Here is a 12890-nt window from a genome sequence, read left to right on the forward strand (position 1 = left end):
CTGGCTAACTTTTTGTATTTTTAGTAGAGATGGGGTTTGATCGTGTTGCCCAGGCTGGTCTCAAACTTCTCAGCTCTGGCAGTCCATCTGCCTTGGCCTCCCAAAGGGCTGGGATTAAGGTGTGAGCCACCATGCCCGGCCCAAAGATGGATCTTTTTTTTTTTGGTGGGGGGCAGGTACAGAGTCTTGCTTGGTCATCCAGGCTGGAGTACAGTGGCACAGTCTCGGCTCACTGCAACCTTGCCTCCCAGGCTCAAGCAGTTCTCCTGCCTCAGCCTCTCGAGTAGCTGGGGTTACAGGCACACAGCACCATGCCCGGCGAGTTTTTGCTTTTTTAGTAGAGATGAGGTTTCACCATGTTGGCCAGGCTGGTCTGGAACTCCTGACTTCAAGTGATCTGCCTGCCTCAGCCTCCAAAAGTGCTGGGATTACAAGCGTGAGCCATCGTGCCTGGCCCAAAAGATGGGTTTTTAATGATACTCTGCTAAACTGTGAATTCCAACTACTAGGATTTCTCCACAGAATTGCACAAAGACTAGATGGTGTCCTTTCGATTGGCTCCTTACGTCAGTGTGGCTTAATTTCACAACTAAACTCATCAGATTAGATAGAGTTATTAACTCTCCTGAGGAATTGATTTACTTGATTGTTTCATCCAGGTTTATGTTGTTTTAGTTTGTGTAGTGCCTGTATAGTTGCACTTTAGTAAGCCATTTCCAATTTTTGTTTGCAGTCTTGTGCCATTTGCTAGGTTAGATTTTCTTCTTGGGTATTTGGTAAAATAAAATTAGTTTTAGTAATCTCTTAACTATAAGACATACCAATACATGTCTTAGTAAATAGTTTCAGATATTTGGGAAGCACCACTGTATTTCTTTCTCAAGTACTATATATATATATATATATATTTTTTTTTTTTTAAGTGATTATGGACATTCTTTTATTCCATATTCATTGTTCCACAAGCGTGTGTTGAATACACTGTATGCAAGGGGTTGTAAGTGTTAGGGTGAAGCAGTGAACAAATACATAGTTTTCCTCATGACCTATGTGGATGGGCACCTAGCTTCAAAGACAGAACAGTTGCCCATGTAAACATTCACTCCGTCATTAATTTTTATTTAATAATCTTATTCATTAGAAATTATAAAGAATGATTAAATGGTAACTTTCAGCAAGGCTTTGCCAGAAAGAAAATATGTTTAGTCACTTTGTTAGCTGAATTCATGGTATGAGAAGAGGAAAATGTTTGATAATATTAAGTAAAACTATTGTGGTAAATAACCGTATGCTTATATTTCTTTACCAGATCACTGGGTCACACACAGTTCAAAACCTACAAAGAAGCTAAGAGTCTTTACATTAGATATATTCTTCTTGAAAATTCTTAACTGCTATATGCCAGTCTATCAAGCAGTTCAATTTGATTATGCACATCTTTATTTATATTTTCCCAAGTCTGATTGATCCTTAACTACTTTATTTTGTTTTTTGAGACAGGGTCTCGCTCTATCACTCAGCCTGGAGGGCAGTGGCGTAATCACGACTCACTATAACTTCAACTTCCAGACTCAAGCAATCCTCCTGTCTCAGCCTCCTGAGTAGCTGGGACTATGGGTGTGAGCCACCATGCCTGGATAATTTATTTTATTCTTTTTTTTTTTTTTTTTTGTAGAGACAGAGGTCTTAATATATTGCCCAGGCTTGTCTTGAACTCCTGGGCTCAAATGATTCTCCTGCCTCCCCTTCTTAAAGCACTGGGTTTACAGGCATGATCCTGTAACTATCTGGCAAACTATCTTATATTGAATATGTCTCACATAGCAAAATAATGAAAGAGTAGCTAATGCAAGCAAACTTAAATCCTTTCTACTTTTTAGCTGGTGACAGGGGCACACACTTGTTCTTCAAGTCCATATTTATCCCAAACATTCATTTCAGTGAAGAGTACTGATAATTTTCACAGTAATATTCTAAAAGCTACATGACAAAGCATTCACAAGGATCAAACAACGTAACAACATGGGATGCACCTGCTTTAGAGAATTTGCTGCATTCTGTGTCTCCTCCAGAGCATTAATACTTCTAAAATGCTACGTACAATGATTTCATACTTAACGCATTTTGTTCGTTTTTCCTAAATAGACACTACTATGAAAACACCTAAACATGAGATTATAAATAATAAATAGGAGTGTTGAAGATAACATACAGGTTATACATCACTAAAGCATTGTTCTGCAGTGGGGAGGCCTGTGCAAACCTACCCCCAAAGTCTGTGGAAGCTGAGGGACCAAAGAAAGAGGCTGACATATCCAGTTTCTCAGAAAGAACCATTTAATCATTTAATAGACACTTATGAATGGAAGCCATGTCTCTGTCTCAGGTGGTGGCAAGATGAGATGGTGGATCCCTGTACCATTACCCCCCAGACCCAGGACTTATACATAATAGGGAAAGAGTATTTGTGATTCAGAAGAGATGATGTGTAGGACAATTGAAGTACAGTCACTTTAAGGTTGTTCTGACCTAAGGGCTGGATTTACGGTAAACAGTAGATAAACTGGAAGTCTTACAGGCTTTCCCAGGACTAGGGTTAATCATAAGTCAACATGACAGATTAGCATCCAAGATGGAGTTGCTTTGGCCTCGACAACATGTTGTTTCCCTAAACTCGGAACCTTCTTCAGAACTTGAAATGGCAGTTTTCCTGGGGTCATTAACAGTAGTGCCATGGTCTCCACCACAGGCTCTGTCTATTCCAGCACTCCCTGAAATGTAAAGCTGATGTCTGGATTAGGAAAGATAGTGTTTACCTTGGGTTCTGCTTTTTCTGCCCTGGGAAAATTCAGGGCTAAAGGAATTTGAGAGTTAAGCAGTGGGAATGTGTTTATCTGCTCAGTTATGGGGCATAATTTTTCTTTGAAAAAGGTGTGTTGTTCAGTCTTTTTTTTTTTTTTTTTTTTTTTTGAGACAGTCTCATTCTGTTGCCCAGGCTGGAGTGTAGTGGTGTAATCTCCCCTGACTATAACCTCTGCCTCCTGGGTGGGTTCAAGCGATTCTCCTGCTTCAGCCTCCCCAGTAGCAGGGATTAAAGGCACCTGCCATTACACCTGGCTAATTTTTTTTTTTTTTTTTTGGTATTTTTAGTAGAGACAGGGTTTTACCATGTTGTCCAGGCTGGTCTCAAACTCCTGACCTCAGGTGATCCACCTGCCTCGGCCTCCCAAAGTGTTGGGATTACAGGTGTGACCCACTGCTCACAGCTGAATGTGTTCAGTCTTGGTTTGGGTGTTCCATGTGTAGTGTAATGGTGTGATGTATGGGTTTCGACGTGGCATTCCTCATATCTACTTGGCATCCTTTAAAGGCCTCAATTTGCAAATCCTCACAGAAGAGATCATGAAACAATAGTTTCAAGTTAAACTCATTATTTTCACCTTTGGATATGTTTATTGTGTTCAAAATGAAAATTTGAAAATTTGGGGCAAGACAGGATCTGATTGCCTTACTTAAAGAACATCTGAATAGGCTTATATTGTATTTTAATTAAAAACTGAGTCTTTTTAAAGCTTGCCAATATTTTTTAAAAACACTTTAGTTCTTTGTTTTCTTCATCATCAGTTTCTCTCTCCTCTTATTTGTTGGTGTCATCAGACATCTCAGAGTGGGAAATTCTCACTGTGTCTCTCCACCTTCACTTTTTCCTCCTCCCCTTCTTCCTCCCCGTTCTTCTCCCCCAGTACCTCTTGGTCCTCCTCAGGGCCACAAGCCTCTAGGGTCCATGCATATCCCCTCTATTTCACCAGTGAGTTCATGTATCTTGGTAAGTAAAGGCTTATAAGTGTCATACTTTTTTTTTTTTCCAGAGGCTGAAATGTCTTATCACATTTGGCTTCAATCTCATGGAATTCTTCTACAGCTTTTTGAGGGCAAGGACTTGACATTTCACCAAGCTAGGCAGGCTGTTAATAAAGTCATTAGTCATTTTTAAGTGTCAGTCATTCTTTATTGGGGGAACCCGCCCCCAACATTTCAACATAGGTTCTATTTTCCCTAAGTGTCGGCTGGCTGAGAAATAAAGAGAAAGAGTACAAAGAGAGGAATTTTACAGCTGGGCCACCGGGGGTGACATCACATATCAGTAGGACCATGATACCCACCTGAGCCTCAAACCAGCAAGTTTTTTATTAAGAGTTTCAAAAGAGGAGGGAGTGTAAGAACAGGAAGTAGATCACATAGCCAGTTTCCAAAGTTCTGGGTGTTCTGGGCTCAGAATGGGGAATATCATACGAGGCCTCGGGGGAGTAATGCCCTTATCTTCCCATTTTAAGGAAAAGAATGAGCTGAACCTCCTATGCAAAGTAGGATGATGATCTTCGTCCTCCCTATAAAAAATAAAATAAGTAGCCTCCAGGCATTCCCATCTGCCAGAGGAGCAATTGTTTTTCAAATAGCCCTTTGGTGCCCAGTCTATTACTAAACCATAAGAGTCATTTTTTAATACTACTGCATGTGAGTTAACACAGTCTTCCCAAATTAAAGTTTTAGATGGGCCCTCAAAATTTTTAGGACATAGTTTTCCTACAGATTCATATTTGAAAGTATGGGGTATCTCCTATTATTCCCCTTTTCATTTGTCTTAAAGGAGAAAGGGAGAGGCTGGAGACCAAATGTCCCCGTTCCCCATCTCTCTGGAAGTTAAGCAGCCCAGACTTGGGTTTCTAGGTGGATACAACCAGGTGCATGTCCGAGGCACAGAGGAGGGTATTTATAACCCATAGTAACATTAAATGCAGTGCCTTCTTCTCCTGGTTGAGCAGGGCAACGGTCATCTGTAGCTCCAGGCATCCACACACTGTCATTAGTATAGATTTTCACAGGAGCATCCATCCAGGTGAGAGGTCGAATAAGTGGAGGAAAAGCACATAAGCCCAATAAGAATAATTTTGTGTAGCAGGTAAATCAGTTTGAGGGGTAAATAGTGAGACAGAAAGTACAAGGAGGAGAATTATTAAATAAAACCTATTGTAAGCAAGATCCAGTGCTGAAGGAGAAAGAGAAGAAGAGGGGAATGTTATTTTCAGGCTAATAGAAATGGTGAGAGTTTTAGGTTCATAAGGAGAAAAAGAAAGGGAATTAAGAGAAGTGGGATTAGTTAGAGGGGTCTCCGTTGCCATTAGGGAGTATCGAACCAGACCCATTTTGATTTGGCATGCCAGTTTTTGAGGAGTTGGCACAAATCTCACCAGGTATGAGGGCGGTCTCTGATGTGAGCGTCTCTTCCCTGTGGTTTTCGTTGTCAGTATTCACACGAAGTTTAAGTCTCCTAGTGGGCACCCAGACAGGGGACTGATGATCTCCTAGTGAAACACAAGCATACCCTCTTCCCCACGTTATAATTGTTCCAGGTTCTCAGGTATTGGTCTGGGCGTTTTTCCATAACCCTGGCTTGCCTTCATTTAGGGAGAATTTTAGAAATTATATTAATCCAGTAAGCGACTTTTTTTTACTGCCGGAGCCCATTCCAGGGACCTGTGTCTTATCTCCTTTGTTTAAAACAATATTAGGTAGTAAAAGTAATTGAGCAATTGACTCATCAGCTGGAATGGAAACAGGAACCTTGGCAGACACCATAAGTTTAATCTCATCGAAGGAATCAGAATTAATGAGACCAGTATGAACTGTGATAACTTTAGTTTTATATCAGACTTAGAGCAGCAGGTGCTTACCCAATGTTTACCTTTAGGACAACGAGGGCAAACAGTAGCAGGAGCATTTGGCCATGTTTGTTGAGCCGGCTTGCCCGCCTTTAAGTTTTTAACACTGCAATTTTTTCGAGCATGACCAAGTTGACCACAATTATAGCAGGCTCCAAGAAAAGAATCAGTTGAGCCAGTTTGGTTGCCGTCCTTCGTGGCCCATGCCCACAGAATAGCTTTGTGGGTCTCCGATCCAGTGCCTTCACAAGCTTTAATATATGCAGGCAACACCTCATGATCAGGTAAATTTTGTCGTTGGATGGAGCGCATGACCATTTTACACTCATGGTTCACATTCTCAAAAGCTAACATATGAAGGAGAATACCTTGAGCACGCTCATCAGAGACAGATTTTTCAACAGCATCTTGTAATTTAGCCAAAAAGTCGGGATACAGTTCATTGTGACCCTGTTTAACAGTAGTAAAGGAAACAGGAGCTTGGTCTGTAATTTATCCCAAGCTCGCCTACACGCCTTTGTTACTTGTTCTGTGGTGAAAGCATCAAAGCCTAATTGGGTGGTAGTGTCAAAGTAATTATTGGAGCCTGTGAGCTGAGCCTGAGTAATTGGAATGCCATCAGCCCGATTTAGCTGAGCCTGCAGACACGCCTCCTCTGACCATCAGGTACAAAATTGTAAATGCTGAGATGGAGTTAGAACAGCTTTTGCCGAAAGATCCCAGTCTAAAGGAAGCAAAACAACCTCAGTGCAGAGTCTGTAATACCATTTTAACATATGGAGAAGTAGGAACATACTGAGTACAAGCATCCTTGAATTATTTTATAAAGGTAAGATTGAATGGCGCATATCGACGCACTTGTATCCCTTGAGCATTGGGAGGTTCTAGTGCAACTGGATAAACCCACACCTCTGATCCACTTGTTTCTTTGTTCTGGCATAATAAGCATTGCATGGAAGTTTCAAGAACAGGCACATGAGACGGAGTTGGCATAGAAGTGACAGGAAAAGTATGTGTGGATAAGGGAAACTGAGGTTGAGGCGGTCAGACCAGTATGAGAGCATGAGAAAGGGGCATTGGGGGAGCAGAAGAGGCAGAGGCAGAAGCATACTGGTAATTATTGTCCCAATCCTGTGCAACCAGAGTGGCAGGGGTGTCCATGTGTGAAGAAGGGTACACAGAAGAAGGTAGAGTGGATGGCAAAGTGACCGGTGAAGGGACTGAAATGACAGGAGGGTGAGGGGCTGTGGTGGACTGGGGAGGGCCTGCAGAATTACAGGTAAATTGTAGTTTGGTCCCAGAGCCATTAGGTGGCTCCGGAGGCAAAGGCTGCAAAGGTTTGAAGAGTGAAGAGTTAGCATAGATATGGTCCCTGGCTGTCCGAGTCAGGGCCATGGGAGCTACAAGTACCAGCTCTTTGTGAAAATAAATAAGGTCATCCAGGGGTGACGTTAAGCCAAAGTCACCGGAGTTAGATATTGAATCCTCAGTATCGTCAGGTGAGGGAGGAGCAGGCGAAGGGAGAGGCTGAGCAGATAACAGGCTGAGTGGGAGAGGAAAGCTGAGGAAGAGGTAGAGGGTCACCAGATTCAAAAAACTGTGGTAACTGCAGGGGTCACAAGATTGGTATGGCATTAGGATGGCATGTACCAAGGCCCAATCACCCTAAACAGTGACGGGAACATAATTTCCTGTCGGGACCAGTTCCTGGAGTTTTGCACCAACACGATCCCATAGTTCCACATCTAACATTCCCCTCTCAGGAAGCCAAGGACAGTGTTCCTCCACTGTCCTGAATAGGGTGACCATATTTTCCATGGGCACTTGAACTCCCCCCTGTTTTAACAGGAGTTTAATATAGCAGAGATAAGCATAACGTTTAGACTCTGTGTGACCCATAGTTACCCCGGACAATACACAGACAACTCACCAATCGTCAGGGAGCCAAACAAGCGTTTCTGTGGACCGGACCAATGAATGTTTCTCCACACCTACCAAAGGGAATCAGGTTCCCACATGCACCTAGGAAAAAGAAAACCATGTTGGCGTGCCAGATATCGAGGGAACCCACCCCCAATATTTCAGTGTAGGTTCTTTCTATTTTCCATAAGTGTTGGCTGGCTGAGAAATAAAGACAAAGAGTACAAAGAGAGGAATTTTACAGCTGGGCCGCCGGGGGTGACATCACATATTGGTAGGACCATGATGCCCACCTGAGCCTCAAACCAGCAAGTTTTTATTAAGGGTTTCAAAAGGGGAGGGTGTGTAAGAACAGGGAATAGGTCACATGCTGCAAAGGGCAAAAAGCAGAACTACTAATAAGGGTCTAACAAAGATCACATGCTTCTGAGGGAACAGGACAAATGGCAAAGGCAGAACTACTGATAAGGGTCCAACAAAGATCACAAGGCAAAGAACAAAAGCAGAACTGCTGATAAGGGTCTATGTTCAGTGGTGCACATATTGTCTTGATAAACATCTTAACAGAAAACAAGGTTCAAAAGCAGAGAACTGGTCTGACTACAAATTTACCAGGGTGGAGTTTTTCTCCACCCTAATAAGCCTCAGGGTACTGCAGGAAACCAGAGCATATCTCGGTACTTATCTCAACTGCATAAGACAGACATTCCCAGAGTGGCCATTTATAGACCTCCCCCCAGGAATGCATTCCTTTCCCAGAGTATTAATATTAATATTCCTAGCTAGGAAAAGAATTTAGCGATATCTTCCCTACTTGCATGTCCATTTATAGGCTCTCTGCAAGAAGAAAAATATGGCTCTTTTTGCCCGACCCCACAGGCAGTCAGACCTTATGGTTGTCTTCACTTGTTCCCTAAAACTTAGTTATTCTCTTCTTTTTCAAGGTTCACTGATTTCATATTGTTCAAACACACATGTTTTACAATCAATTTGTACAGTTAACACAATTATCACAGTGGTCCTGAGGTGACGTACATCCTCAGTTTATGAAGATAACAGGATTAAGAGATTAACATAAGACAGGAATAAGAAATTATAAAAGTATTATTTGGGGACTGATAAATGTCCATATTAAAATGAAATCTTCACAATTTATGTTCCTCTGCCATGGCTCCAGCTGGTCCCTCCGTTTGGGATCCCTGACTTACCGCAACAATTCTTTACACAGCCTAGGGCACTCTGCTGTCTGACCACTCTGATGTGCTGTCAGTCTTCACTCAGTGCACCACTTATTCTATGATTCCCTCTACAGCTTTCTGGCTTGAATCTGTGGGTCCTTGTTTCCTGAGTCTGCCAGGTTAGAGAAATGCAAGGGTGTAAAGTGGCTGATGGGGAGGGGTGGGCCTGTGATGCCAGTGTCGTCCCCAGAGGAGGCTGTCATGTGGCACCAAAGTAGATGCCTCGTGGGTCCCCTGAGATTTGGGGCAGGGCTCATGCTCCTCCCCATCAATTTATGGCTGTCCACCATCCTGGGTGCCTGGATACTGAGATGACTCCAACCTGGTGTCTGTCCTCAGTGAGTTTACAGGGAAGGTGCACACAAACCAAACCTTCCACTTGACATGGAGAGCATGAAGAGGTCAATTGTCTATTGAGAATTGAGTAGTAGCGGGAGGGGAGCTTCACAGAGGTGGTGTCTTGAAGGGTGAGGAGTTCAGGGGAGGGACCATTCAAGCCTGAGAGAGGCCACCAGCTGTGATTCATACATTCTACCCGAGTTTCGTCACTACAAGTCATCCTCTTAGCAGTGTTACCCCAAGATGCCTTACCCATTACCTTGGCAAAGAAAATTGGTAAGATCAAACACTGCCTAACGAGAGTCTCTTTCACACCTTTAATTGACTAGGCTGATGTTTCTCAACTCTAATGTGCAAAAGAATCCCCTGGAGAAACTCCCGGGTCTGCTCCAGAGGTTCTAACTCAGTATGCAAAGTTAGGGCACAATAATTTGCATTCAGATGCTGCCGGTCTTTGGACCATCCTTTGAGTAGCCCTGGACTGGAAACTTGATTGAGTAGTGATAATAATAGAGATAAGAAAAGAATTAGTTCTTAAAACCCAGGAGATTGGTTTGACCAGGTGTGCCATTGATGTAGCCTACAAAAAACCTGGCCCTCCCACCTTAGCCCAGTAATATGCAAAGGTGAGTCTATGATGTTTGAACACATGGTGTTATCTGGAGGTGGCCATCACACTTGGCACAACTGGTGACAAGGAGAAGATGGCTGGAATCACTATATTGAGTGAAGCCAGTTTCTAATGGCTGGCATTTGCATATCAAAGCTTGCTGGCCTGGCCCTTCAAGTCACCTTTTCTGTTATAAAAGAGATGGTTCAGGGGTTGTTTCTTGTTACAGGAAAATTTCCACCAAGAACCTTTACCCTTAGTATCTAGCTAAAATAATGTCTTAATAACCCCTGTATTATCTGTACCTGTTTAGGTGTCTGGTGGGCAACACTCAAATGTTTGCTGAATGAATTTGTGGGAGCTAAATGATGGGTGTATGGGACATACAGAATGGAATATTATAGACATTGGAGACTATAAAAGGTGGGGGATGGGGGTGTAAAAAGTAAAGTAGAGGTTCGTCTTCAAAGACTTTCGTCCCCATCTAATTAGGAATAAGTAGTAACTTCTCTTAAAAGCAAAATTTATTCAAAGATCTGTGCTAACATTCTTAAGTATCTGCTAACTATAATAAAGAAATCAATATATTTCATGTTCTTAGCTCCCACAATTTAGCCTGAATATTTTCCCTGGCATGTTTATAGTGGTCCAAGCAAGCATTAGGTCGTAGCTGTCCCTCTTCCATATTTAAAGGTGTTTTTACCTTTCTCAGCATTCCACAAGTTACTTCCTCTTCCTTTGTTCTCCTCTGCCTTTGCCTCTTTTAAAAATTTCTAAGTTGCTAGCCAATTGGGACAAATACCAAATGTGAGGTCCCGTTCCAGCCAATGGAAACCGGACACAGCAGTAGGGTGAACGCGTCAGGATACAAATGACCCTGTCTCCTTTGTTCGGTGTACTCTCGTGACAAAACTGCTGGCAAGCGTACCCTTTCTGCAGGAAGTGAAAATGGCCTTGCTGAGTAAATTAAATGTATGTTCAAGTGCTATTTCTTTTTGGCACCAGGGAACAAGCATTTCAAGCAGGGGTGAGGCTTGAAAAATGACCTATTTGGTACAGTGTTCACTATGCGGATGATGGGTGCACAGACTTCACCACCACACAATATACGCAGGTAGGAAGCCTGCAGTTGTACCCCTTTAAGGTGTATTTAATATATAAAATTTTTTTTAAATTTATAATGTTTGAATGAGTAGGTAAAAAATAAATATGGACCCTTTTCCTTGTGGTGGAGTATTTTATCTGTATATTCTCCTCAGGAAGACCATATAATGATCTCAATTGTTGTATAGATATTTGATTTAGACTTAGTTTGTTAGACATTAAACAAGTTTATTATAATTGTGGATCTATTAATAGACTAAACGTTTAGAAGGAGTGACTTGTTCCAATGTCCTGAATCTGTTAAAACAAGAAGCTGCTCCTGGTGTAGATTTAAACGCTCCATTGTTCGTGATTCCAGATTCTGTCCCAACACACAGTGACTTCCTTCTTGCCTCTGGAACTGGCAGGCCATCCTGTCTTGTAATGCCTCAGGCCAAGGAGGGACTGAGCTGCATTAACTTGAAACTGCTGGCTGTAGAGACTTTGGTACTGATGCTAATTTTCTCAGACACTGTTTATGTAGGCAAACCGTTCCTGCTAACCAGCCCAGCAGATCAGCTGGCAGAGAGAATGTGCTGCCAGTGGGGTAGAATTTGGGATACATTTCATGACCTACTTCCCCTCCCTACCCTGATTTTAAATCTTTTTATCTTAAATGCAGCAAAACCTGTGTAATAGGAGAGGTTTCTGTTTAAAATAATGACAGTGTTTAATCAGAGCTCTGATTGATCATATTCAGAGCAGTGGGTCAGGATCAGTCGAACTTTTGAGAGTTCTGGTGCTTGCTTTTATTTTTATTTTTATTTTTATTTTTTGAGATAGAGTCTTGCTCTGTTGTCCAGGCTGGAGTGCAGCAATGCCATCTCAGCTCACTACAAGCTCCTCCTCCCGGGTTCATGCCATTCTGCTGCCTCAGTCTCCCCAGTAGCTGGGACTACAGGCATCCACCACCACGCCCAGCTAATTTTTTGTATTTTTAGTAGAGACGGGGTTTCACTGTGTTAGTCAGGATGGTCTCGATCTCCTGACCTGGTGATCTGCCTGCTTCGGCCTCCCAAAGTGCTAGGATTACAGGCGTGAACCTCCCCCTCGCCCCCCCCCCCCCCAACCGCTTGCTTTGTCACTTAGGGCTTTATGATCCTGAGCAAAATATTTACTTCTCTAAGACCCAAATGAGCATACAATGAGTGTAACATCTGCTGTTCCTATGACAAGTCCTTGTGACATTCACACAAGTGAAAGTTCAAAAGGTCATCAACTGTAAAGGGCCATTCAAAAGAGTCCATGGTTTATTATTATGTATTCTAAATAGTAGGCAATAACTTGTCATGATCATCATGTGAATGTGTACAAAAGGGTACTTAATTTACTATCTGAATCTAGCTCTTCAGATATCTGTAGATATCTATAAAAATCATTCACCTTGTATCTTTTGTGTTTATGTGCCATTTAAGAAACCATTTTTTCAAAGGTGGTGTCTAATTTGCCACTTCCTGCACTTTGTAAAAAGCAGATTAACCCAACTTCTGGAGTGTCCTGTGTAACACACTTCTGAAGTCACAGGGTGTGAGTGGACAAGCTCTGAATTGTCATATCAAAGAAGGGAGTATGGGAGGTTTTGTTTAGAAGTTTAATTCTTTTTTGATGCTTTTAGTCAGCGGCTACTTAGAACACTCAAATGAAAACAAATGCTGCTGTCCTGACAATCAAGGGAGGCTTTTAGCAGCTTGAGTAGTCTCAGGAAGGGTATTTGTTTATGACCTTGTGTACATAAGGCACTGGCAAAAAATTTGGCCTCCAAGACCCAGTTTTCTGAAGGAGCTCACAATCTAGTTGTTGTGGTGGGTAACAAAGATGTGAGCACAAACTTGATTTTTTAAAAGTCTCATTTTTATGTGCCTGCATATGGAAGGCAATGGAGAGTGAGACAGGAATAGGACCAAGAGAGGTGTAAATGAT

General features: G+C 42.3%; 1 protein-coding gene across 2 annotated transcripts in view; it reads left to right on the forward strand.

The window, feature by feature from the left end:
• Positions 1-12890, forward strand: part of NCEH1 (neutral cholesterol ester hydrolase 1) — an 87589-nt gene that overhangs the window by 27148 nt on the left and 47551 nt on the right. The window lies entirely within an intron of this gene.

Source organism: Papio anubis, chromosome 2, assembly GCF_008728515.1.
Source record: "Papio anubis isolate 15944 chromosome 2, Panubis1.0, whole genome shotgun sequence".
Classification (NCBI taxonomy): domain Eukaryota; kingdom Metazoa; phylum Chordata; class Mammalia; order Primates; family Cercopithecidae; genus Papio; species Papio anubis.